Source organism: Dipodomys ordii, unplaced genomic scaffold (genome assembly GCF_000151885.1).
Source record: "Dipodomys ordii isolate 6190 unplaced genomic scaffold, Dord_2.0 Scaffold73, whole genome shotgun sequence".
In the NCBI taxonomy this organism is placed as follows: domain Eukaryota; kingdom Metazoa; phylum Chordata; class Mammalia; order Rodentia; family Heteromyidae; genus Dipodomys; species Dipodomys ordii.
The window spans coordinates 9704133-9730129 of record NW_012267289.1 but is presented as its reverse complement, the minus strand read 5'-3'; the positions used below and the strand labels follow the sequence as shown (position 1 = coordinate 9730129).

The following is a 25997-nucleotide window of genomic DNA, read 5'->3' as shown; positions in this document are numbered from 1 at the left end:
CCTCCTCCTTTTACTGGTTTGTAACCAATATGTAAGGTTATTGTTAACTATAGTCATTTGATACTAGTAGGAATTTCCTGGACCTATTTATTTTAGTCTTTGATTGTCATCTCCTTTGATGAACTGACCTCTGTGTCTACATGTATAATTATGTGGCCTCTGACAAATGACTCTCAATGAACCACAATTTCTCTATGTGTAAAGTGAGAGTAAAAGCATACCTCTGGGAGTTTATAAACACTGCCAGTACAATACTTCCTTCACTATGGATGCGTCTTCCTAAGTGTTTTAGAGCCCTTTACAAATAACTCAGTATTTTAAAAGAAACTGATATATATCAGACATATAGTTTATCTTTTGCTTGAATAAGGAAATCTCTTTCCCTCCCAGGTTTATTCAATCATTGTCTTTACATGCATGTCTTATGGGTACAGTCTTGGAGAGGATGCCTATCAAGAGGGCCAGAATGAAACTAGAGGATGTTGTATGACTATATTGGACTTCTCTTCCAAAGAACTCTTGAGCTAAAAATGCATCTGGCTCCCATTTCCTGTAGAATTTTGCTTATTTGAAATGTTTAAGCAATCAATTGATCTGACTTCAAACAGACTAGGTTTTGCTGGCCGTGTAAAGACCCAAACCTCCTTTTGTGTCACTCCCAAGTCTGGACTTCACAAGCAGCCAGTTCCCTTCATGCCTTCGTTGAGGACTTCTCTTTGGCCACTGGTCTTCTGTGCTGAGCCAAGTGTCAGGCTGGGAATGAAGGCAATAAATCTCTATGATTCTTCATATTTGGAATTTCTCCCACTGCTTCTGATAAGGAAATGACAGAGGCTCTGTCTGAGCTTTACGCATGAGCCTCAGAGAAATATATAATCCAAATCATGTTTTGCTAACAAAATGGAAAACAAAACGTGCTAAATCTGGCTTTGAGTTAATCCAGATGGTTTTGAGGGCTTGAGTATTGAATGTAGAAATTATCTTTGTTCTTGACTAGATTGCAGTGGGGGAAATTTTAGAATGAAGACAGATTTCTTTCTATCTTAGAAAGTTTTGATTAAGTATTTCTCAATGAGAAAGAGGCAGAAATTTTCTTCCTTAGTGTACATGTTCACACAGAAAGGATTTTTGCCTTCCTGTAGTAAGAACAAACTCACTACTACTTCTGCTCTTCCTCCACCACGGCTCTCCTTATGTATTTTAGAATTGCTAAGTTTCATTCTCAGCCTAATGACTGATTGACATGAATGTGATTGAAGACAAGCAATTCCTCAAGGATGGAAAGGTTTTTCCATGATCTATGCACATACTCTGGGGTGACTAATGACACCAGTCTCGGTCTGGGCCAGCTCCCTGCATGACCGGGGCAAAAAGACATTCTTCAAATAAAAGAAAGAAGAAAAGTTATTTTTGAAGTTTCTAGTTGATGTTGGGCATTTTCTGCCCAACACCACCAACAGTGTTACAGTCGGGCATTTTAGTAGAAATGATGAAAAAAAATGCTTGGAAAAAGTGTTTCATTCAACAGTCATTCCTAGACTATACTTTGTTTGAAGAAAAGAAAGAGACCAGTGTGATCATCTACCCTAAGAGTATTGCAGGGATTTTGTTAGTACCAATATGACTTCAAATTAGCATCCAGCCCCATTCAAAGGGACCATAGTGCTGAGCCATTCTATAGAAGTCCAATTAAAACACATTTAAAATACACAATTTTCCCTTGAGCATTAGGGAGTTAGGTCCTGACTATGATTTTCTTGGCATAAAGCAACAAATTAAATGATTCTGACACATTCACCATTTTGGAGTGAATGGGTTGATCTATCCATTTCACTACTAAATCAACTGGCTTAAGTTTTATTGATTTAATTTGCTTTCTTAATGTTGTGTAGATAGAGCTTTTTGAATTAGTAAAGGAAAATCATTGTGTGGCTAATAAAAATATTGGTTAATCTAGAAATGATGTGTGTTTGATCTTATGTTCTACATATGTTTGAACATAGGTGTGTCGGAGGTCCTGAGAGTTCATTTCAAACAAAATATTGAAGTCACAGAGTTAAGAAATATATACAGACTTTCTACTTTAGGCCTTACTTACTTCTTCTTTTTCCTAAGTCCATGCTATGATTTGGGGCAGGGTAGATCAAGAAACCATATTGAGGACAATTTTGTGTGTGTGTGTATGTGTCTTGGAGTTTGAACTCTTGAACTCAGGGTCTGGATGCTGTCTCTGAGCATTTTCTCTCATGGCTAGTGCTCTATCACTTTGAGCAACAGCGCCACTGGTGGTTAATTGTAGATAAGAGTCTCATGGCCTTTCCTGCTCAGCCTGGTTTTGAACCACCATACTCAGACCTTAGCCTCCTGAGTATTTAGGATTACAGTCGTGAGCTACTAGTGTTCAGTGAGGACATTTTTAAAATTAGAAGTCTATCTTTTACTCTACACATAAAATTATGAAGGTTCTAAGAAATTATATCATAAATATCACTCTCTTGTTATATATTTGTCCTCTATGTTCATTTAACAACTGTTGTTTTGTTGTGTTAGGTAAGCCAGACACTGTGATCTCATACAGTGAGCAATATAAGCTCTATGGAACTTATATTTTAGAGGAGAGAGCAGGCAATAAACCAAAGAAGGTAACTTTAAATAGAAATTAATGCTGAATACAAATATATTAACTGAAATACAATAAATTCAAGGGAGAACTCAAATAGTATAATTCCTTAGAAAGGCAAAATCAAAGTTCAGCAAAATATGACATGAGGAAGTGGGTACTCAAAAGGGGTGACTGGGGTGGGGTCAAGGGAAAAGGGGTAGATGAATGAAGTCAATCCAAGGTATATCCTACAAAATTAAGAAGAGTGAGGGAAGGGATAAGTAAGGGAGGGGGGGTGAGAATATTGATCAAGATATATTGTATTCATAAACTGTCTTGTTAAATGGCAACTCATTTGTACAACTACTTAAAAATAATTAAAAAAAGAAAAGTGAAGTTTGTGTTGTAAGAAGAAGAACCAGAGCATTGTGATGAAATGAGAGGTTGGTGTAACTTTAGGTAGTTAAGAAAGGAGTTCATGGGGAGGAGGTGGCAGTTGAAGACAAGGCCAGTCATAGTTTCTGGACAGTGTGCAGGCTAAGATTAGTCTGTAATTGGACTCATTAAGGCTTAAAAGAGTATACACTCATATCTACTCATAGAAAGGAGAATAAGAGAGAGAGACTGGAACAAAACCTAGAAACAATGCTAATTGCTTTTGATGCACTTAATAATCATTGTAGTTATCAAGTTCAATCTCCTTGCAGGTGTGGGGAATTAAAAGTTATGAAGAGAGTCCTGACTTTCTGGAGCTCACAGCATATTCCAGTATGGTGCTTTTCCATGTGTGGTTTACAGGCCATTTACATCTTACTAGCCTTTCTTGTTCCCAATATTGTCCCTAAGGATTCTAATTATGTTTGGAGGTTTGGCGGGGCTAGAAATCTGCATTTCATACTAGCTTGTTGTAGTAGACTCTTGTGTTCACTGAGATAGAAAATGACTTTCTGAATGACTAGAGTATGATTAATGGTTACACTAACACAGTTCATGGAGCCATATATATCATGAAATGATATTTTCCAACGAATATTCTAACTTTGTCATTGATTGAACTGGATGGCATGTGGGCTTAGGGTTGACTTGCTTTTAGCTGTGGTTTGGAATGTTTGCCTGATAGTCTTCACTGTCCTTCAAAGGGGTTGGGGAGGCGGGGGGAGGACTTTACCTTTTAGGAAGACTATGCCAAAAATGTCTGCCAAAGGCTTTTGCATCTGCAAGACATTCTATTCATAGATTAGCCTATCTGAACATCTGTTGGGCTTCTCCTATTTTTATTTTTATTTTTGTCCACCATGGAGTTTGAACTCTGGGCCTGGAAGCTGTTCCTCAGCTTTCAGCTCAAGGCTAGTGCTCTACCATTTGAGCCACAGCACCACTTCTGGCTTTTTCCTGCTTATGTGGTGCTGAGGAATCGAACCTAGGGCTTCATGCATGCAAGGCAAGTGCTCTACCACTGAGCTACCTTCCCAGCCCCTTTACACCTATTTTTTTTTTTAAGTGTGATGTCCACAAAAAGGGAGACTGGGAAGATTTATTCTCTCTCCTTGGTTTTCAGCTCTAATGTGTCCCAATCATTTTTCTCATTTTGGACCTGGGCCTATCTTTGAAATGTCTGAGATTCAAGAATCTTACATGACACTGGACAGATTTGTACAGATCTACCTGAGTTTGAGGGAGAAGAGCCTCTCTAGTCCAGACTAGTTCCTGTGTTACACAGTGTAGACTTCTGTTTCCCCATCAAATACTTTTATGAATGGGGCTTGGTCTGGTAACAGATGGATTATGTCTGACTTCTTCATTTTTCTCATTTTTCTCTCTTTATTAGTTTTTATTCCTAACTACTCAACAGCTCTGGCCAAATTCAGAGATAGTGATGGAATAAAGGCTGGTCAGAACTAATAACGGGGAATTATGCATTGAAGATTAGGTCACTTTAGAGGGAGAAGCCCACCTGTTGGGTTACTGACCTGTCAGTTCTTCAATTCTTTTATAATTTTTCAGGTTGACAGTGTTCTTCAAGAAAGAGTATAAAAAATGAGACTTGTAGAACTGATGTGATACAAAGAATTTAAATATGATACCAGAGAAGAGGGATGTATTACACCAGACCAGATCCCCATAGAGAAAGGTTCCTTCCACATTTGTTAGGTGGCACATGACAATTTGGCTTTTTATATGAAAACAGAATATTTTCTACTTCCTCCACTCCCTTCAGCTTATCAATTTTGTTAAAGCTTTTCTTTATTCATTCAACAAATCTTTGCTGAGTGCTAAGTGTGTGCCAGCTACAGTTTTGATTGCTGGGGATAAAACTAAAGAGAAGTCTAGCCAGCCTCCTCCTCTATCTTTATAGAGTGTATATGCTATAACAATCCATTTCTCATCAACAGAAATGACTCTAACTAATTACCATCTATTAGAGAAGTAAACTGTTAGAAAGGAGCCATTCTTTGTAAAAGTGGGGGCTGATGAAGGATGTGTATTTCCTGGGAATTTGTTGGTCATTTCCTATGCTCTGTGTAGATGTAAAAGAATTTCTCAGCTTATCTTTAAACTACTAGTTATAAAGTGTTGGCTTTTTTTCCCTGATAGTTTGGTGCTCTGGGCTCGGTGTTTGTACTCATAAAGTGTTCTTACCGACTGCGCATGGGTGAAGTGATGATACCGTCTCTAACTCTTTGTGGCCAAATTCAGCACAATTAAGTGCCTGTGTGTTTAAGATCCTGGTTCTCAAAGAAAAAGTCTCTGGCTCACAAACCAGGTACATTTCTTTCCCATTTCTACTGTAACATTTCTTGCTCAAGAATATAATAAATGGGCACATATTTGAGATTCATGGCCTTTTAGCTTTTACTTCTTTGATTATTCACATTTGTAAATACATCCTAGATAGAAGGCCTGATTTATTATAATTTTTCTGATTACAAGTCTTTGAAGCTATTTTACAAATGAATATGTAGAAATTCACCTGTGAGGCTCATGGTCTGGTTCAGGATTGTATCTCATAGTGATATTATATAGATAAGGTATGTTACTGTCTACCTGGTTTCTACCCTAAAAATGTGTAATGAGGGGGGTGGGAGAGGAACGGGGGGGGTGGAGATGGGAAGGGGTGGGAAGGGGAAACAAAGGAGGAGGCAACAATGCTTGATAAGAAATGTACTCATTACCTTGCTCATGTAATTGTAACCCCTCTGTACGGTATTTTCACAATAAAAAATGAAAAAAAAAATGTGGTGACACTTCTTTTTGGGATACAAGAGTTTGAATCTAGGGTCTGATACTTTCAGACAAGTGCTCTACCACTTGAGTGACATCTCCAGCCTTGTTTTGCCTTATTTATGTTTCTGGATAAGATTTCTTGTTTTTCCTCAGGGCCCAAATCCTCCAATCTATTAATCCCACACAACTGTAAACACATGCATTGTATTAGAGAGCACATTATTCTTATTCTTGGTGTACCATCAAGCATAGCTAATTTGTTAAGGTAAGGTCTGAATAATTGTGGCTTGTGATGTCTTTGAACCATAATCTCCTGATCTACACCTTCCACGTAGCTAGGTTACAGGCATGGGCCACCATTCCCTGCCTAAAGAGTCTTGGATTAAAATCTTCTTTCAATTTCAAAAATGAATTTTGAAATCCATTCATCTGCTATGATTAGAAGGTTGTTAAGTTTCACAAAATGGATCCATCTCAGGCTACCCCGCCTTGTACATGGTATTATTACTGCCTTAGTTGCCCAACCACAAAGTACAAGACCATTCTTGTTATCTCCACTTTTCATGCATCTGCAAGATTTTGGAAGATTTGTGGCTTCTCTCATAAAAAAATGGATTCCAAGGCATTATCAGCAAGGCACCAGTTTTGCTGGATCTCTGTAAAAGCCCCTTAATTTTCTGCTTCTACTCTTATCTCTGCTGCCACCTTCCCATTCCCCAGAGGAGTTACAGTGACAATTTGAATAATATTATTTTATTATATGTATATACTATGTTTTTGACCTCCATTGATTTACTGAGGCAGATTGGAATTATACATATATAATATATATATACTTATATATTAGCATCAATGCTTAAATTGTTTATGTAAGAGAGATTGGCTACTGTAGTATATGTAGTGTAACAGAAAACTGTAATTGGTCTTAGCTCCATCATTGCTTGGTGGACAACCCTAGGAACAATCTATTTTTTTGGAGGGGGTGGGGAACTGTCCTAGGGCTTGAACTCAACATCTGGGCTATTTTGCTTAAGGCTAGGACTCTACCACTTGAGCCACAGTTCCACTTCTGGCTTTTTGTGGTGGTTAATTGGAGATAAGTCTCACAGACTTTGCTGGCTAGGTTGGCTTTAAAAGTCAATCTTCAGATCTTAACCTCCAGAGTAGCTAGGATTACAGGCTTGTGGCACCAACTATAAACTCACTTAATTATTTTTAACATTTGCAGTTACATTTTCTATTTCTGTTTAGATAAAAATAGTAATATTTATCTCATGGTGTTACTGTGAATATTTGGACAGACAGTATATGAAGCATAGATTAATGCCTAGTCCATACTAAGTGCTCTGTGCTCATTTTTACAGTATTGAGATAAAATGCAGATAAGAGAAGAACACATTAAAGTATTCTAAGGGATTCTTATCTTGCATATAGTTTTGTTTTGGAAAAGCAGCTTCTAAATACAAGCGTAATTTTATTCTGTAGTTTATCAATGCAATAATTCAGATGTGTCACTAGATGGCAACAGGGAGCTACAAAAACCAATGGCAACCTTGACTATAGTTTTTACTCTGTCTAGTACCTTTGAATTCAGCCTCTCCTTTTCCACAGGCAAACCTTCAATAAAAGTGTAGTCCAAAAGCTTAACCTATCTGCCCCCATAGGTGCCATTCTTCTTGATATCAATCTTATAGAAACATGGGTTTATTACATTTCAGTTTGAATGTGCATATCAGGAATTCTAGGCCAGGCAAAAAGACAAGTAAGTATTCAGAATCTTCTGCAGAAATCCATCAGTGATTCTAAAAGTGTTCCCACCAGGAATCTTACTTTGGAGCTCCTTATAAAACATAAACTCATGCGCCCCCTCAGTTCTGCTAACCAGAACATTAGTGTTTGAATGAGCCCTGTAGATGATTCTGAAGCCTGCTGAAGTTCGAGAACCTTTGTAACAAATCAATGCTTAGTTAGCATCATGTAAATGTTGCCATGAGGAGAAGGAGAGCACTAGGGGAACATTTTGCCCAGCACCTTTGTTTTGCCAAGAAGAAGTCTGATATCTAGAGAAGATAAATGACTCATTGGAATAAGTAAAACAGATACAATTAAAAAGATGATTGAAAGTCACATGAGTGGCTTGTGCTACAGCCAAACTCCAGGGCTGTTAAGTTACCCTATCCCAGATCTTCCCATAACCACTGGGGCCTACATTCTATCTTGATGAACAAATATCATTTATCTATTCATTTGTACAAGAATTTGTTTGTTTCAGTAAACACTTCTTCCCCCCCCCTCTTTTTCTTTTCCTTTGTCAATCTTTGTGTTGGTCCTGGGGCTTGAACTCTGGGCTTGGCCACTATCCCTGAGCTCTTTGTGCTCAAAGTTAGTGCTCTGTCACTTTGAGCCATAGCACTACTTCCAGTTTTCTTGTAGTTAATTGGAGATGAGTCTTACAAATTCTCCTGCCTGGGCTCACTCTGAACCATGATCCTCAGATCTCAGTCTCCTGAGTAGCTAGGATTACAAGAGTGAGTCACTGGTGCTCAGCTTAAATGAATACTTCTGTAGGGATATAAAATTAAGTATGATGAATTCTCTGGTTATCTAGTGTGTGTTTGTGTGTGTATTAGAATGAGGAGGAATCAAGTCAGAAAGAGATATCTCGGGCTGGGAATATGGCTTAGTGGTAGAGTGCATGCATGAAGCCCTGGGTTTGATTTCTCAGTACCACATAAGAGAAAAAGCTGGGAGTGGAGCTGTGGTTCAAGTGGTAGAGTGCTAGCCTTGAGCAAAAGAAGCCCAGGGACAGCACCCAGGCCCTGAGTTTAAGCCTCAGGACTGGCCAAAAGAAAAGAAAAAATAAAGAAAGACGTCTCAATTGGGATGTTAAGTGAATACAGCTAGTGATTAGGGGATTTGGGCAAGAAGAGCAAAGTTCAGAGCTAAACTTTGGGTGTAAGTAGTTTACCAAATGAAGAAATAGGGGAAAGACTTTTGGAAAGAGGCATCCGTGCCTATGAAGTATGGGGCTCATAAACTCAGCAGGGAGAATAAGGAGTTTTGTTCCAGAGGAAGGAAAAAGTAGAGGAGTTAGGTTAGACAGATGACTACACTGTTAGGTGTACTACTACTGCTACTAGTTGGTACTTTGAGTGTGTAGTTCCTATACATTCAAGCATGTGCGCTAAGCATTTTAAAGCTACGATCAGGTGACTTCATCCCTAAGCAGCTTTGTGTATGTCCACTCATTCTTACTTTACAGATGACAATGGGCATGCCTACATTAATCAATTTTCTTTAAAACAAATGCTATGATGCCCATTTCTTAGATACTGAACTTAGAAAAAAATGCTAATGTTAACCTCTTCGAGGACAATCTCTATGTGAAGTATGTATGATGAATATATATTTGATACATATAATTTCATAGGCATGCTTTCCATCAATACATAAAACCAGGAGGTTTTTGGCATCCTTTTTCCTTCCTTTTTAAATGTAATGAATGAATGTCCTGTTATTTTTTCCAACTTTTAGCAATGTTGAGAGTAGTGCCTTTCTCATGACCAGAGAGATGTATTGTGTTTGAAAAGTGGCAAAGAATGCCTATGAAAAGTGACAAAGAATGCCTATTTCAATGCTATTACTTGACTCAGTGAACAAAAGAAGCTGAGCAATGAGCAAATGACATTGTCTAACATCACTAGCTTTGTTATTTTTGGTTTTTTACTTTATAAGCATTTGCTGTGAATTTGCTCTCATATCAGTACGAGCATCTTTCCTTCCCTGAACAAGAGTACCCACAAACCAAACTGAAGATTCAAATTTGTCATTAAAGCTTTACTACAGTTCAAAATACTGTGCCTGGTTCTTCCTAGGTGAACTTCTAGAAGGCCCACGATTCACTGGGGGAATTTTTCAATGACTATTTCTTATTGAGAAAATTATTTTTTCTACTCTGTACTTGTTGCATCTGCAAAATATTTATCCTGAATTGGCAGATTTAGAAGACTCCTTTCGGCTCTAATGGTCTGTGGACTTATGATTCAATGATAAGGGTACAAAGAACTCATTTCTGAGTTTTCTTTGTAGTAAAATTTTTAGTGTTGTCTTCGTAAAAGAAGTTATCAGATCAAATATTTCTCCATGAATTTCTAAGTGAGATCCTTAATACAGTTCTGTTTTTTACTGTTTAGGATCACTAAGACCTTGTCCAGCTCAAAACTGTGTTTATATTAATTTATTCCACATGACAGTTTAGACGTTTTAGGGCTGATACTAAGGCAAGTTACAAGCAGATGTTATCAGAAATGGTTGAGGATCTGTTTGCTTTTAGGTAGAAGAGACACATTTTAGAAAATGCTCTCCCTCTTTCTCCCTCTCTCTCTCTCTCTGTGTCTCTCTGTCTCTCTCTCTGTCTCTCTCTAAGAGCTCATTTTGTCTTGAGCACTTTTAGTTAGATTTTTAAAAATATGAATAAGTAACTTTTGAGATTATATGTGAAATCTTTTTTTTTTTGGGTCCGGTAGTGGGGCCTGAACTCTGGGCCTGGGCGCTGTTCCTCAGCTCTTCAGCTCAAGGCTAGCGCTCTACCATTTGAGCCACAGTGCCACCTCCGGCTTTTTTTCTTTTTTTTTGCTTATGTGGTGCTGAGGAATCGAACCCAGGGCTTCAGGCATGCAAGGCAAGCACTCTACCACTGAGCCATCTTCCCAGCCCCTATATGTGAAATCTTAATTATATGTGAAACTTTAAAATTTGATAGAATAAAATTTACTAGATAACAAATTTATATATAATTATTCTTTTATATTGCATATATTAACTGAATAGTTCAACATCTTATGAACTCATAATGTTTCTTAGAAAGATATTTTTAAAATAAGCAGAGATGTAGGGCCATAAATATAATTTATAGTTCTTTCCATGACATTTTTACTTCTACATTTCAAGCATTAAGCATGAACTCTTTTAATGAATGAGCAGTATGAGCCATGAGCCATTAAATAATACAGCCTGGCTTTTTCCCTACACATGGAAGATGCATGAGAATGGCCAAATCACTGATGTTAATCTACATTACACTCAGATAGTATCTTAGGAAATTCTATCAATCACATCAAGATAGGTGCATAAAGAAGCCCAGTAATGTGAATCAGTACTGTGGGCCTTGAGCAATGGGATTTTCTAGCCAAGCATTATCCTGTACTTAACTTTATGGTTTCTAGTAGCCATTTGAAAAGATTAAAAAGGGATAGATAAAATTAATTTTGTTGTACTGTATTTATTAATACATAAATTAACTTTATTTATCTCAGGATTTTGAGGTTATAGTAACAGGTAATCAACACAAAAGCTATCTTACATTCTTGTTTTCATTCCATATCTTAGAGATTTGGCATGCATCTTATACTTACAGTACATTTCAATAGATACTGACCATATTTCAAGTGCTTAATAATTACATGTGTCTAGAGAATGTCAGGTTGGACAGTGAATGCTGTGCTAGTTGATCCTACTTTTCAACAGACATCAGTAATATGCTGTAGAGGAAAGATAAAGACTAGTCTGAAATCTTAGATACTGTGTCTGTTTCCTGGCTTTGACATTTAATATGACTACCAAAACTGATTTAGTTTCTTTGAGTCTTAAATTCCTATTTTCTGTAATGGTAAATTTTAATAACTACCATACTCAGTAGGCTGGGGTAAGATTAAATAAGATATTATATGTGAAAATTCTCTGTTAGATCATGAAGCACTATACACATGTAAGGCATTATTACTTCTTTTATTGTAGATTTGCTCTTATGACTTGCCCAAGGCCACATTCCAAATTGGTAGGAGAATCAAGGATAAATTTGGGGGCTTCTGATTTTCAGCCATCTGTAAAAACTAAAGGCTACCTAACTAGTCTATTTTTTTTAACATTTAAAGAGTCCTTTTATTTTTTAAAAATGGAGGAAATAAGAGAGTGGCATTAAGAAGTAAATTCCATATTGAATAGTTATGATCTTTTTGGCCACTGCCATAATGTTCTACAGTAAAATTATACATAAGGATATTTATACAGTTACATACTCAGAATTATAGCCATCAAGGATTGGACTTCATGGTTGTCATATAATATAAAATCCCATGTTCTTCAAAGTTTCAAACAACTTTTAAATTGAACTGTGGTTTCTCTACTCTATCTCCAAAATATAGTACAGCCACAAGAAAGTCCTTATGTAGTGAGCTTGATTAATAAAGCAGATATGGATCAATTCAGCAGGTTTTCCATGGATATTTTTGGTTACAGATGTAGCTCATTAGTTCACATGTGTGAGATAGCATTTCTGTAGTGTGAATCCAAAAAACATATTAATGTTAAACAGAAAGAGAAAAGACAGGTCAACACATTTTATTTACTGTCCTTTTTGTGCAAAGTACTTTAGGTATTTAATAGTCAAATTGAATTTAAATTATCATAGATAAAATTTTTAATAGACTTTGAAAGTATGCATGATAATTTTAATTTAGATATAAAAGTAATTTTACTTGAAGAACACATGGAATCTGTCTACCAAAATGTCTTATGGGACATGAATCTCAGTAATGTATATTTTTGAAAAGTAAAAAAGAGATGATCTGAAGGAAATGATAGATTATTCAAAAATAATTTTGATAGTTACATTCTGTGCTTTTGGAGAGCACCTAGAGTATTTGCTATTATGATCAGTTCCCATTTCCCTAATGGTGTTTCTATCATGGTATTTATTTTTACATTTTTGCTTTTCCTCCCTCAACATTTGTGCCTAATGAACATCTTTATAGAAATTAAAACTACATAAAATATTTAGAGTTTTATGCCATATAAAATTAGCATGAGCCAAGTTCATTTTCACAGAAAAAGATACATATGCTCAAGAAGGTCTTTTTTAAAAAAAATCAAAATTATTTTAAATAACTTTCAGATAGCTACTTTCATTATAAAACTATCATGTTTAAGCTGTAGGACTGCCTGAATTAATGACAATATTAAATAAACATAATTTTAATTTTCATTTGCTGAGTCACTGCTGTTGACTATTTCATTAATAGTTTATTGAGCAACCTTTATTTTACTGCTTCTGCACCTTAGATTCGAAACAAAGAGCTCAATTTTTAAAAAGTTCAACAAAATGTGCATTTTATATTTCCACTATAACTTTATAAGAAATTCCTCTCTTTTGCCCTGCAATAACCAATTTCTACATTTTTTAATGTTTTAGTTTAACATTATTACGGTAATATTTTTTACTAGGAAAGTGCATCAATGCCCTTGGCCACAAGATTTTGTTACAAGAATCCAGAAATGGAGCCTGTCATTGGTAACAACTAAAATGTTTCTCTGGACCCCATTCAGACTTACATTGTGAATGTAAGCCATGTCAGGACTCTTCATCATTTTCTCCAAAATCTTCAATCAGTTTGAGTCCTATGACTCGTTACTTAGATAAGTACACATTAAAAAACAATCATTTTGAATTATAAATATTTTATTTGGAGAGACTATGACTTTGATGGCATCCAGCCAAAATGATTAGTGGTACTTACATTAAAAGTTTAACACCCTAATGAAATCACTAGTGTATTTGCATTTCTTCAGGAACTCTGAATGGATTCATTCTCAACAGGGTGTGCCCATGGATAAGGAACTGTAGGAGAGATGCTGGGCTTGTTTAGATTAGGTGTACTCAGCAAGAATGTAGCAATCTGAGGTATCTTTACAATTCATTTTTTTCAATTATAAAATAAAATTAAATGGACCATAAAAGCCATTGTACTACTATATAGTAGGAAATATTGAGCTCGGTTTCCAAAAGTCACACTTAAGAGCAGGCAATGGTCATAAGCATAGGATGGCTGTGGATACTATGAGATAATGTCTACTTGTTAGAAATGGATGGTATGTTGTGGCTTGGTTTTCCATTGAAGTTCAAAAGTTAATGACGTACTTTATATTTTTATTACATGTACTGAGGCATCAATTAAAATATAAAAGAGATTCTCTCCTGCTGTTAATAGTTTTAACTGTGGATATATTCAATATCAAATGTGAATAAAACCATATTTGTTATATCATGCTCTGTTTCATACATCCTAGATTGTCTTTAGGAAAATTTAGTACATATCACTTCAGTCATCTGAAAGGAATCATTTCTTCATTACAGCTCATAACTTTAAACTATAAAATATCACTTGGAAAAAAATATTGGCTCAATTAAGAGAAATATGATAATGGTAGAAAAACACATATAGACATGTCCGGGAGATGATAAGATTATTTTAATTTTCCCATTTGCACTGGAATTATTTATTTTACAAATCTCCAGATCTTTTATTACTTAAAGTCCTCTGCTGAATCATGAAAAGAAGCTTAAGTTAGCAATTTTCCTCTGCAAAATCTAGCTGCTAGCATCTGGTGAACACTTGAGTACCTATGGAAATGATTATTTTAAGACTCTATTTCAACATGCTTGGACTCAAAAATCAGCCGGGATCACTCTCTGTATTTTACTATAGGGATTTAAAAACCTGGTATTAGCCCCAGTCTCAAGTCTTTGCAACAGTGTAGATAGGATAGATGAGAGGATGTTAGTACTTGCAAGCAGGCTAAGCAGCTGCCTGCCAATTGCCCATGTGTTCCTAGACAGTAATTGGTTGCATCACCTGTTGATCCCCTTATAGCCAACCCCTTGTCCTGTCATCACTTTCCCACACTTACATTTATACTTGTCTGGCTTATAGAATTGAGGACCAGTATTCTTTCTTGTGCCTTCCTGTGGTACCCTTGGGGCTAGTTTCTGTGTCTTCACGGGATGCTTCTCCACTTCCAAAACAGCTTCTGAAGTAGAATAGAAGAGGACAACTTTACTTAACTGGGAAGACTTATAAGAAGCAACACTGCTATCACTAGATCACAGGAGAAACTACATAATAGTAGAGGCATAAATGAAGAATTCCGTGAAAAGTACTATTGTTACAACCAAAATTAAGGGGAAATAGAGATCGCTTGTATGTTAATTAGAGACAATGATTTTGTTTGATGCCATCAAGTATACATTTATTTATTTTCACACATATATTGCTACAGCTGTGATCTGAAATGTCTCCCAAAGGTCAGTGAATTAAAGGCTTGTTTGCCAGTTTGTGGTGCCCTTGGGAGGTAGTAGAGCCTTTAAGAGGTGAGGCCTTGTGGAAGGAAGTTAGGTCATTGGAGAAGTGCCTCAGAGGGAACACTGAGACCTTGGTCTCTCCTTTTTTTGCTTTTGGCTGCCATGAGGTGAGTAGGTCTCTTCCACCACTCACCCCCACCATATGTACTATAACGCCATAGGTCCAAAGCAGCAGGGCCTAGAGATCATGGATTAAAACCTCAGAAATGAGGAGCCAAAATAACATTTTTCCTCCTTCTAAGTACCTGACTAACACATATTTTGTACATGGCCTTTATCCAAATAGATAATGCATAATTTATCTTCATTTTCCCCATGGTTATATGTTATATGTTTAATTTTCAATAATTCAATTTTTCGGTTATAGAGGAAGCAAACTTATTAAGAAATGATAAACGAAAAGTTCAAGAGAGAAGTTAGGTTTATTTAAGAAAAGCAAATTTTGAACAATACATTTTCCATTCAATTTGTATACAAAGATTCTGAGTGAGGATTTATTGTTAGTGTTTGTCAAATTAGATCTGACTTTTATTTTTTTGTTTGGCAACAATAAAAGCCTTTTTATTTTTAGGTTTTGCTTGGGATTTTGATATAATCTAACTAGTTGAATATAATTTAGAAAGCCTCTATCATCTAGACTTATAAGTCATATGGAATTTATCTCTACTTAATCTGCATATCAGAAATTTCACTCTGTCTTTGACATATTAAAGACATTTTGTTTTGGTGTTTTCCATAGGGTCTGGACTATTGAATATATTTATATATGGGAGCTGAATATATCATCCAGCTTCTGACATGTGGCTTTGCTATAGAGACAGTCTGTACAATATTCGTTCAGGCTCAGAGGATCCAGAAATGTTTTGAACTTTTGCAAAATCAGATGTGAATGAAGCTTGAGTTAGCCATTGATAAATGGAAGCTCTTCAAGCTATACGATCTGATTATCACTAGTAATAAAGTTAAGCAATAGTAAGTGGACTCAAGAGCTTGACTTTTCCAGTTCACTACATCTGTGGCATAACTCCTTGCAGAAGACTGGCAGCTCACAAACACTGTTACCTCCAGGGAAAAAGAAGCTCTCCACAGTCTGATTTGATACTAGAAACAGGATGAAAATACATTTTAGCTTATCATTCTTTAGTTATTCTTTAATCAATATTTATTGGAGAATTACTAGGTGTAAGGCATGAAATTTAGTCTTGGAGAGAGATTATTGAAAAGAAACTAGATACATTTTCAGCTATCATAGGACTAACAATATGAGATAGTGATTTTTCTCCAATGTTTTCTGCCTCCTTTTTTCTACTTGCATAAAAACAGAAGAGGAGAATGATGTACAGAATAGAGAGAAACACTGAAGATATAAATTATATATAATACATGTGTTATATATAGAATTCAGTCTACTTCTGTCTAAACAGCTTTCACATATACACAGCTAGGTAGATTTTTTTTTTGGTTGTGGGGGCTGAACTCTGGGCTCTGTCCATAAGCTCTTCAACTCAATATAGTTGTTAACTTACGTATTCTATATTACAGACTATTATTATATTTATATTTATTTTTTAAAATATATTTTATAATTATTGTCAGATTATTATTATTTAGCATGAAAACTTTAAGATACTTTATTTGTTAATTCTGACCTAGGCACAACACACTAGAATATAACAATCCAGGTTCTGGGTGCCAATTTAAACTTAGCTTTGAATCCTGGATTTTTCATTTATTTCTGCTGGATATTTGGAAGTCTAATTGATCAAATTTCAGGAAGGTTATTAGACTTTTTAGTTTTCATGTAAGAAAAATTTGGCTAAGTACCTATTACCTTAGGTTTAGTGATGATTAAATGAGTGTATGCATTTATAAATAATAATGTATAATAGTTTCATGAAGTTTAGTATTATAAATAATAGATGTAACCATTTCCTAGTAAGTTTGTCTATTATAGTCTGAAGATACCCATATTTAAATTCATATCATTTTCCAAACTTGCTGGAACTTCTAGTTTTGCTCCCTTTTTATTTCCATTACTACCATACTCAACTGTTAGAAATTTGGAAAACAAAACAAAACAAAAAAAAAAACAAAGCTGGGTACTGGTGATATATGCCCATAATCTTAGCTACTCTGGAGGCTGAGATCTGCTTCAAAACCAGGCCTGGCAGAAAAGTTGGTGAGACTCTTATCTCCAAGTAATCACACACACACACACACACACACACACACACACACACGATGAAAAGTGGAGCTGTGGCTAAAGTGGTAGAGTATAATAAAACTTAAGGGGACACTGCTGACTCTGAGTTTAAGCTTCAGGACTGGTATGCAAACCCAAACCCAGACACACACAGACACACAGATGCACACACCAATAAACAAAACAAACGGGTTAACGTCCTTGCCTATAGTCTTTTGAAGGATCCAATTGTACTTAAAAATACATCCACTTTCACTTTCCTCACAGCAGATCATGTAAATCTGCTTAAACACCTCACCTATTATATCTAATAGTGCCTCCTAGCATTCATAAGTAATCTAAACTTTTATTGGAATTTGTACACCACGAGATTCCTATTTTGCTGCCTGTTTCCTTCTCCTTGTTTTACAAAAGCCACACTGGCTTTCTTAACAAAATCATAGTGCTCACTTCACTTTTAGTCCTTTGTACTTTCTCTACCTGGCATGATCCTCCTTCCCAACACTAAGTAGGTGAACACTATTTAAACCTCAATCTTGAACATTACTTCCTGAAGACCTTTCTTGACCATCATTCTAAAATCGGACATTCATGTTCATATATCTTATTCTTTTCATTCTACAGTAGCAGTTGTGTTTTCCTTATGTAGTTAAACACCTTAGTCATTCTCTCTCTCTCTCTTTCTCTCTCTGTGTGTGTGTGTGTGTGTGTGTGTGTGTGTGTGTGTGTGTGTGTGTGTATGTGTGGTGGAGCTAGGGTTTGAACTCAGGTCCTCACATTGGCTAAGCTGACACTTTAACACTTGAGCCACACCTATGGCCTTCCTTTTTCCTGGTTATTTTAGAGATAGAATCTAGGGAACTTTTCTGCCCAGAGTCTGACCTGGAGCCACAATCTTCCAGTTTGCAGCCTCCTGAGTAGACAGGATTATATAGATCTGAGCCAATGGTATCTAGACATCTTACATTTAGTCTGCCTCAATACTAACTCTTCGTTCTCAAATTCCTGTTTGAGAGCAAGAAATTTGCTTGTTTCATGTACTAAACACCCTTGAGACCAGAATCAGGCCTACCACATGGTAGGTATTCTGTAAATACTTGCTAGACTCCTTATAAATATACTTTTGTACTTCTGAAATGCAGACTTAGCAGGGAAAAAGAAACATTGAGATTATTTTGAAAAAGTCAGAAATGATAAACTCCATGGGCATTTAAAAAGGCTTTGATGGTTCTGATTAGAGTTAAGTACCTGGCTTCAGTTGTGAAAAAGAAAACTCATAAACAAATCACAACAGTATAAATACTTTTTCTTCAGGAGTGTGATGAGAGATCCCTTGTCAAATCAGATATTTTAAAAGCTGTATCACCACTCAACAGGATTCTTGCTTTGAAATAAAGAATGTTTATTTTCCGTCAATATTTTTGTTGCTGCTAAACATGGAATTATTTACTGGATAAGGAACAAGTCTTAGTAAAAAGGCTTCCTTTTTAGCTTTGAATGTGTTGAAAATGGTTTTATTTTGGGGGACTGGCTTAATACAAGCATCTATGATGAGAGGTGTTCATTACTGCATTGGGCTAATGAGTATTAAACTGTTACCATTGGTATGGTTCACTCTGGAACTCAGGAAACTCATGGGTGGGTCACAAGATTCTACAGGAATAAGATCTATTTCTATAAAACCCATAAAAAAACTAAACTGCTTTTCTAAACTGCTATTTTAGATATTTCAGGAAGTATATAGTGTCCTGTAACACATAGATTCATAAATATATATATTATATATATATGTATATTTTTGACTCACTATATTCTATGCTAAGTTTCTTCCACAAAGTAAGGTGATTGTATTCTTATAGGTCTGAAAGAAGAGGAAATACCCATTTGTTAAACATATCCATAAGGCTAGTGTCCTTGCTAGTTGTGCTATCTATCCTGTCTCAATCCTTCTAACTGTACAATGAATAAATAAAAGCCAGTGAGATGGAAAAGTCCTCTCTTTTGCACAACATTGAGGGAGAAAGTTGGGAAATCAGGAATTTGCAAACAAAAGGCCTCATCCTCTGGATCTTACTCTAGCGTTCAGTTTCAAGATTTGCAAGGGACATTGTATTTTATATTACTGATACAGGGAAATAATCTGGAACATGACAAATGCTCACTGATGAACAATGTTATTAAATTGGACAAAGGTTTCTATCGGACAGTTGACGTTTAGAAATGGATAGACTTAGGTAAAGTAACTTGAGTTCTTGGACATCAAATTGTAGTTGGGTTTCACTTTTGGTAAGGAGATATTGTTTTCAAGATCCATAAGACAGGTTCAGATAATGGTGATAATGCTCTCCCTTCCACCACAAACTATACTGTATTGCTGATAATCCAGTCAAATGCTGTAAATTAAGCCCTACCTCAGCAGTGAAGACTAATTGTTTACTGATGATGCTTCAGGTACCAGACTTTGTGCTACTAAATGCACTTCAAATGCAAATAATATAATTCTCACCACAATTATATAAAAAAGAAACCATGTATGTAAGATCACTTAATAATATTAACTCATGCTGGGCTCCAGTGACTGGCTCATGCCTGTCTACCTATTCAGGAGGCTTAGATCTGAGGATTGCACTTTGAAGCTAGCCCTGGCAGGAAAGTCCCTAAGACTCTTATCTCTAGTAAACTACAAAACATAGCCAGAAGTGGAGCTGTAGCTAAAGTGGTAGAACAGTGCCCAGTCTCAGAGTTCAAGTTTCAAGACCAACAACAACAAATTAACACACAATCTCTCTCTCTTTTTTTTCTCTCTCTCTCTCTCTATATAAATATATATACACACACAGATATATATACACACACATACATACATATATATATGTATACATACACTCATGCACTTACACACACATTCTAAACATAGTGTCTATGTTTTGTCTGCTTTTCTTTCCCCACCAAATAAGTGAGTGATTCATAACTGGTGTCTAGAAAACATTTATTGAATTAAATGAAATGTCATTTCTTGTGCTTTCCCTGAGGCAAAGATACTTATCTGTCACTTTATCCTTTGAAAATCTGACTTTGAAGATCCTTAGGGATGAAGAAGCATTGGGAATTTTGGAAGCAACAAGAAATGTGGAAGAGGCAATGCAGTTATACAAGTCAATACATAGCCTACAAAATTAAAAAAATTGAGGGAGGAAGCGCTATTGGGAGAGATGAGTGAGAACGATGAAGGGGTGACACTGATCAAGATGTGCTGCATTTATAAACTGCTTTGTCAAATGGCAATTCATTTGTACAACTACTTAAAGAAAAAGAAATATGGATTGGTTTATCTTGGGTTAGTGAGGAAGACTGATACAAAAGAAGGTTGGAGGGTGTTTCTGAATAGATTAGGGAAAAGAAAGAAATGTGAGGCTGGCTTTCTGGCTTCTTTTCACCACAGAATAAAGCATAAATAAGACAACCAAGATAAAAAGGCTTCTGAAGAGTGCCTGAGACACAACACTCATTTATGGCAATGGGTTTGACTGTCTATGCTTGGAACTGAGCACCTCAGCAAGATTGGGTTTAACTCCAAGAGCAGGAGGGTGGTGGAGGCCAGCAAACATCTAAATACATGCAACCTTGTTTTCTGTGCATTTCAGGCCCTGGTTTATTAGCTTTTCTGGTTTCTGATTGGACCCTGATGATTAGTAAGAGTAATGGATGGGAATCTGCTTTGTTCTCCTCACTCAATATTGCTCCCATGGCTTGGCCCACTGACTAAGTTAGGTTCCCTCCAGGGGATTTTCCTGAAATTATGCAGCCTGGGTCTGCAGCCCAGACTCTTCATCTAAATGCCAAAGTCCGCTTTCCACCTCCCACCCCTAGGTCATTAGGCACATGGATTGCACCAAGCAGATGGGGCAGGGGACTTGCTCAAACAATAGTTTTCTAGAGCCCCAAGTGAACCATAAACTTGGAGGAATGAACCCTCTAGCTACCTGGGGCCCTGCTCCCAACCATTATCCTAACTTAAGTCCCTCTACCCCTGCCTTCCATAACGGCTCTTGTCTTCTGACTCTCCTCAGGTCACCGTGGTATCCCTCTTCAACCTTCCATTGAAGTTGATCTTGTCTGTTGGGTTTGCTTTCTGCTCTTTCTGTATTCTAATACCTTCATGGCTCAATTTCCTAACAGTAACTATGGCTCTGTTGTGTTCTAGGAAGGCCAGGGATGACACAGCGTCTACAAAGGGAGTCTACTCTCTACAGCTTTGGTTAATCCACAGTCATTGTTTATTAGAACATCCAATGGTTCCAGGAACCACAGCTGTCAAGCAGCCACACAGTGCCGGCCTTCCATGCCCACAGTAGTGCTGTACAGAGAGAAACAGACCCCATACCTTTCCTCTAGGATCTCACAATAAAAACCATACACTTGGGGCAGTGAAAACAATGGGGCAAACAGATGCACAGCTGTGTAAACAGAGAAGTACAACAAATTAGAGGATTTTGGTACAAACTGTTACTGCGTGCTGCTGTTTGTATGTTGGAACTAAGGGGGAATTTTGCAGGTCACAGAACTTGCTGGAGTCCATGTGAAGGTACAGGATGGGAGGGTGAAGGGGAGAAGAAGCCATCCAGTTACTTTCAATAAACAAAAGAAGAAAAGACTTGGAAGCAAAGGGAGAGGGTGTGTTCTCCCTAGCTAACGAATCTGAGGGCCCGTGTACTACCATTTAAGTCTCTCTTTTTACCCCCTAAGAGATTTGGTTGTAACCAGCCTGGAGAAGGAAAATGAAAATGTATTAAGCAGAGTACAGTCTGCCAAAGAGATTTCTGAAGCCTTCTTCCCACTGGAAACCAGGCTAAAAAGAAAATAAAAACCAGAATGGATTATAATTGTACATTCCACTTATAACCAACTAGCAAAATGCCAATTGATTTTCCAAGGAAATCATTACTTTGGGTGAGTTTTTTTTTAAAGAGTCAATGTTGCCTGCCACTGTCTAGCATTCACTGTCTGACATCCTGAACACTGTCAGAAATGAATCTGGACTCACAGAATTCAGCTGGAAGCAAATTCCAAGCAGTTCTCTTCCTTGGCCACCCCAGGCTGATAGGTATCTTTATTCTTTTAAATATATCCAGATAGAGAATTTGAAAACCTCCTCAGAAATCTTTTCCAGAGTTTATAAAACCTTTACTGCAATAAGATCTTTCCATCGAACTTAAATTCCTTTGGTTGTAATTTAAATTCATTTCCTCTTCTTCGTTCCTCATTAGACAGAAGACTGCTACCCCCAAATAGCCATTTCTCTAAATACAGCTGTGAACACACAGCTCTTGCTTCGTCCATGGACACACATGACTTCTATTTCACATGGCATCTATTTATAATCTTTTTTTTTTCTCACTTGGCTTCTGACTTTGTCCTCAAGTAGTATAGATCCCTTAAAATTGTGTTTTATTAATTTATTTCAATTTACAGGTATTGACATGACAATGTTCTGTGTCCATTCGAGGCAGATTTTTTTGTCTGCTTCATAAAGATCTAAAAGAACATTGTCAGTTATACTTTATGTTTCCCTGGAAATGGGTGAGGTAATAGTCCCAAGATATGAATGGCCACTTTACAATTTACATCTAGCTAGCATTATAGAAAAAAAGTTTGTTCACACCAATACAGTGAAGAGATGGACTAAATAATTTTAATTTGGTGTTCATCACTAGTTCCCAAGATGAATATATGTTCTCAATATTTGTTTGGGCCAAACAAGAAGCTAGTTTCCCTTAACTACCATTTGTTTTACCCACAATGGTTAATGTCAGTAGTTTCTCAAACATCAGAGCCTCTAAAAGTTATTTTTAATTTTTCTATTATTTACATATTTTAAAATAATTCCTCTTAAGTTATGTGATACCTATGTATCACCTATGTTTACAGCTCAATTAGTTTCTTCATATGCCAAATCACTTTTAGTTAAAAAGATCTGAATGCTTTTTCAGGGTATCATATAGGAAACAACTATTTTATTTTGATTAAATAACATTTTAGGAGACTGAGAGGGACATTGTAATTCTGTCTCTTTATGATATGCTTCCTGCCTTTTATGCTCCAGGATCTTCTAGACATATACTAAACTAAGACAAATTGAAAATATGATACACAAAAGTTACTTTTAAAATATAATTCCTTTGTCCCCTAAACTTAAATACTGTGCAATTAAATATGTTATTAAAATAATGTTCAAAAGCAAGATTTGAAAGTGGTTTATGGTCACAGTACTTTGGAGGTAGACTTTTTTCCCATATGATCTATTGTCAATTTTTTACTCGTTTCCTTTAAACTTTTGCTGCACTTCAAATTAAGCCTCAAAGGGCACAGTCAGGCTAACCATATCACTTACATCATAAAAAAAAACAACCAACAAAACCCAGTGCAATATTCTCAGGGGTTTGATAATACAGGTGGATTTTCTTTAGTATTTTATTTTTGACTTTTTCTGCCATCATCCTGATTTTCCCTTGCCTTCTCTGTTGTAGATACACCTTAAAATTTTTTTCCCTTTGGCTCAAATATGTATTTCATCAAGCCTAGTAGCCATTTAAACCAGGGATTTCTGAATTTGATACTCCAGATGACAAAATGGAATGAATATTTATTTTAACTTGATCACAAGGTGGTTAACAACCAATCTACTTTGGTTTTAAGCCATTTCCTTTGTTCTCTTCCAGTCATTGCCATGTCCCTCTCTTTTCCCTTCCCTCAGCTTGGTTCCTTCCGGTTTCTATGCTACCTGAGCACAAAACAAGGGCTGTGAACTCACTGGATGACTCATTGGTCTGCTGAACAGTCTGTTGACGTTTTAAATGTTTCTCTTAATACTTTTGTTCTGTCTCATGCCGCATAGCTCACATCACTTGTCCATGAGTAACACTGGCATGGTGCCATCTGGCAGCCATCTGGTTTGGAGTTAGTGGTGAGCCAGGGGAATGGCAAACTTGCGATCTTTGGTGTGACTCCTGTGTTCTGGATGGCTTGGAGAATGCTCTTTGCCACTCCTTTCATTTTTCATATTCTTTTATTTGTTTCAGTTCACTAGCTCTCTTCTGTCTAGTCTCCTGTCTTCTCCTTTCATTCTTTACATCCAGAAATCACTCAGAATGCAGAGAGAGGAAAGGAGGGATTAGCAAGTCCCTTAAGGGGTCTTCCCATTTGCTTTGAGGTTCAAAAATGTTGTGTTATCGCTTAGAGTTCTCAATCTAATTATTTTTCCCTCATTTTTGATTCCAAACATGAAAATTGCTTTTTCTTGGCGATAATTCTAGGTTTTGGACACATAGCTAGTTTTTATTTCTTTACACAGGAACAACTAAGCAGTTCATTTTGTTATCATGAACTGATTTACAAATGGCTGAGTGGTAGGGAAGACTGTTTACCTGTAGGTTCATCAACACAGGTTTCAATTTATGTTATCTTACAATAACATACGATACAATACGGTAACAACTCCCTTTAAACCTTCTACTGAAGGCAATATAACATTATAATCCTTACATAATGTCATCTCTTTGAATTTTAAGAAAGGATTATTCCAGCTAATGGTGAGCCTATATAGGAAAGGATCCATGGTAAAAGAATGAATTCTAATAGGCATCAAGAACACGGTAACTGGAAAACCTCTAAGAATCTGGATTTTTTGTTGCTGTTGTTCTATTGCAACTTACTTCCTCCCTTGCGAATCATCTGCCTATCACTTAGTATTAGAAAATAATCCTCATTCTGAAATGGAGTCAGCCATATACAGGGAGTTAACTTGCCTTCTTTGCTAAAATCATGGCAAAGAAATATCTGTGTGTTTATAATGTGGTATTGTGAAGCTACAAATGAGAAATTTTAAGAAATTCTGTGATACAACAGCTCTAATTGGATCCATTCCTACTAAGGATTGTTTACCTAAAGGAAGTGGATTCATAAGCTTTAGAATAATTTCAGTCTTATAGACTAATGTCACAAAGATAGGACAGAAAGTAAAAGTAATCAATGATTATCATTCTAACAAAGTGCCTTAGCAATTGTGTCAGTATGCAAATGAATATCAAAATTGATTTAGTCAAGCAAGGATTCAATTCTGAGAATCCAGTGACATGGGAGAAGCTAATAGAATAGTAATGCCAAGGCTTTTAATGATTGTAAATTATTAAATTGCATGATCTTAAAAATTACTTAGCTGGGCACTGGTGGCTCACACCTGTAATCCTAGCTACTAAGGAGGCTGAGATCTGAGGATCGTGGTTCAAAGCTAGCTGGGCAGGAAAAACCGTGAGACTCTTATCTCCAATAAACCACCAGAAAACTGGAAGTGGTGCTGTGGATTAAGTGGTAGAGCGCTTGTCTTGAGCTGAAGAGCTGAGGGACAGCACTGAGGCTCAGAGTTAAAGCTCCATGACTGACCAAAAAAAAAATTACTTAATTTATTGTGCTTTACTATTTATCCTGATAATGCTAAGATTCAATCATTTGGTTTCTAAGCACTTAAGTACTAAAATTTTGTGATGATGATTCTATTTGTATTTTTGCACCTATGTGATCTTTTATGATTTAATGACCTAGAGTGGGTTTTAAGGGTAAACCCAACTAATGTTCTAGGTTTCTCTTAAATGGATCATTTTAAGTGGTTTATTGGATGTTTTGTGCTTTTTCATAAGAGTGATATCATCAGATTAAAGATTTAAGGCTAGGGCTGGGAAGGTGGCTCAGTGGTAGAGTGCTTGCCTTGCATGCAT

The 25997-nt window shown here is 36.4% G+C and overlaps 1 protein-coding gene across 1 annotated transcript in view; it reads right to left on the bottom strand.

The window, feature by feature from the left end:
* Positions 1 to 25997, bottom strand: part of Col8a1 (collagen, type VIII, alpha 1) — a 131937-nt gene that overhangs the window by 36602 nt on the left and 69338 nt on the right. The window contains exon 2 of the mRNA XM_013024185.1: positions 14573 to 14692. The gene's annotated coding sequence lies outside the window, so the exon portion shown is untranslated. The remainder of the gene's footprint in view (positions 1 to 14572; positions 14693 to 25997) is intronic.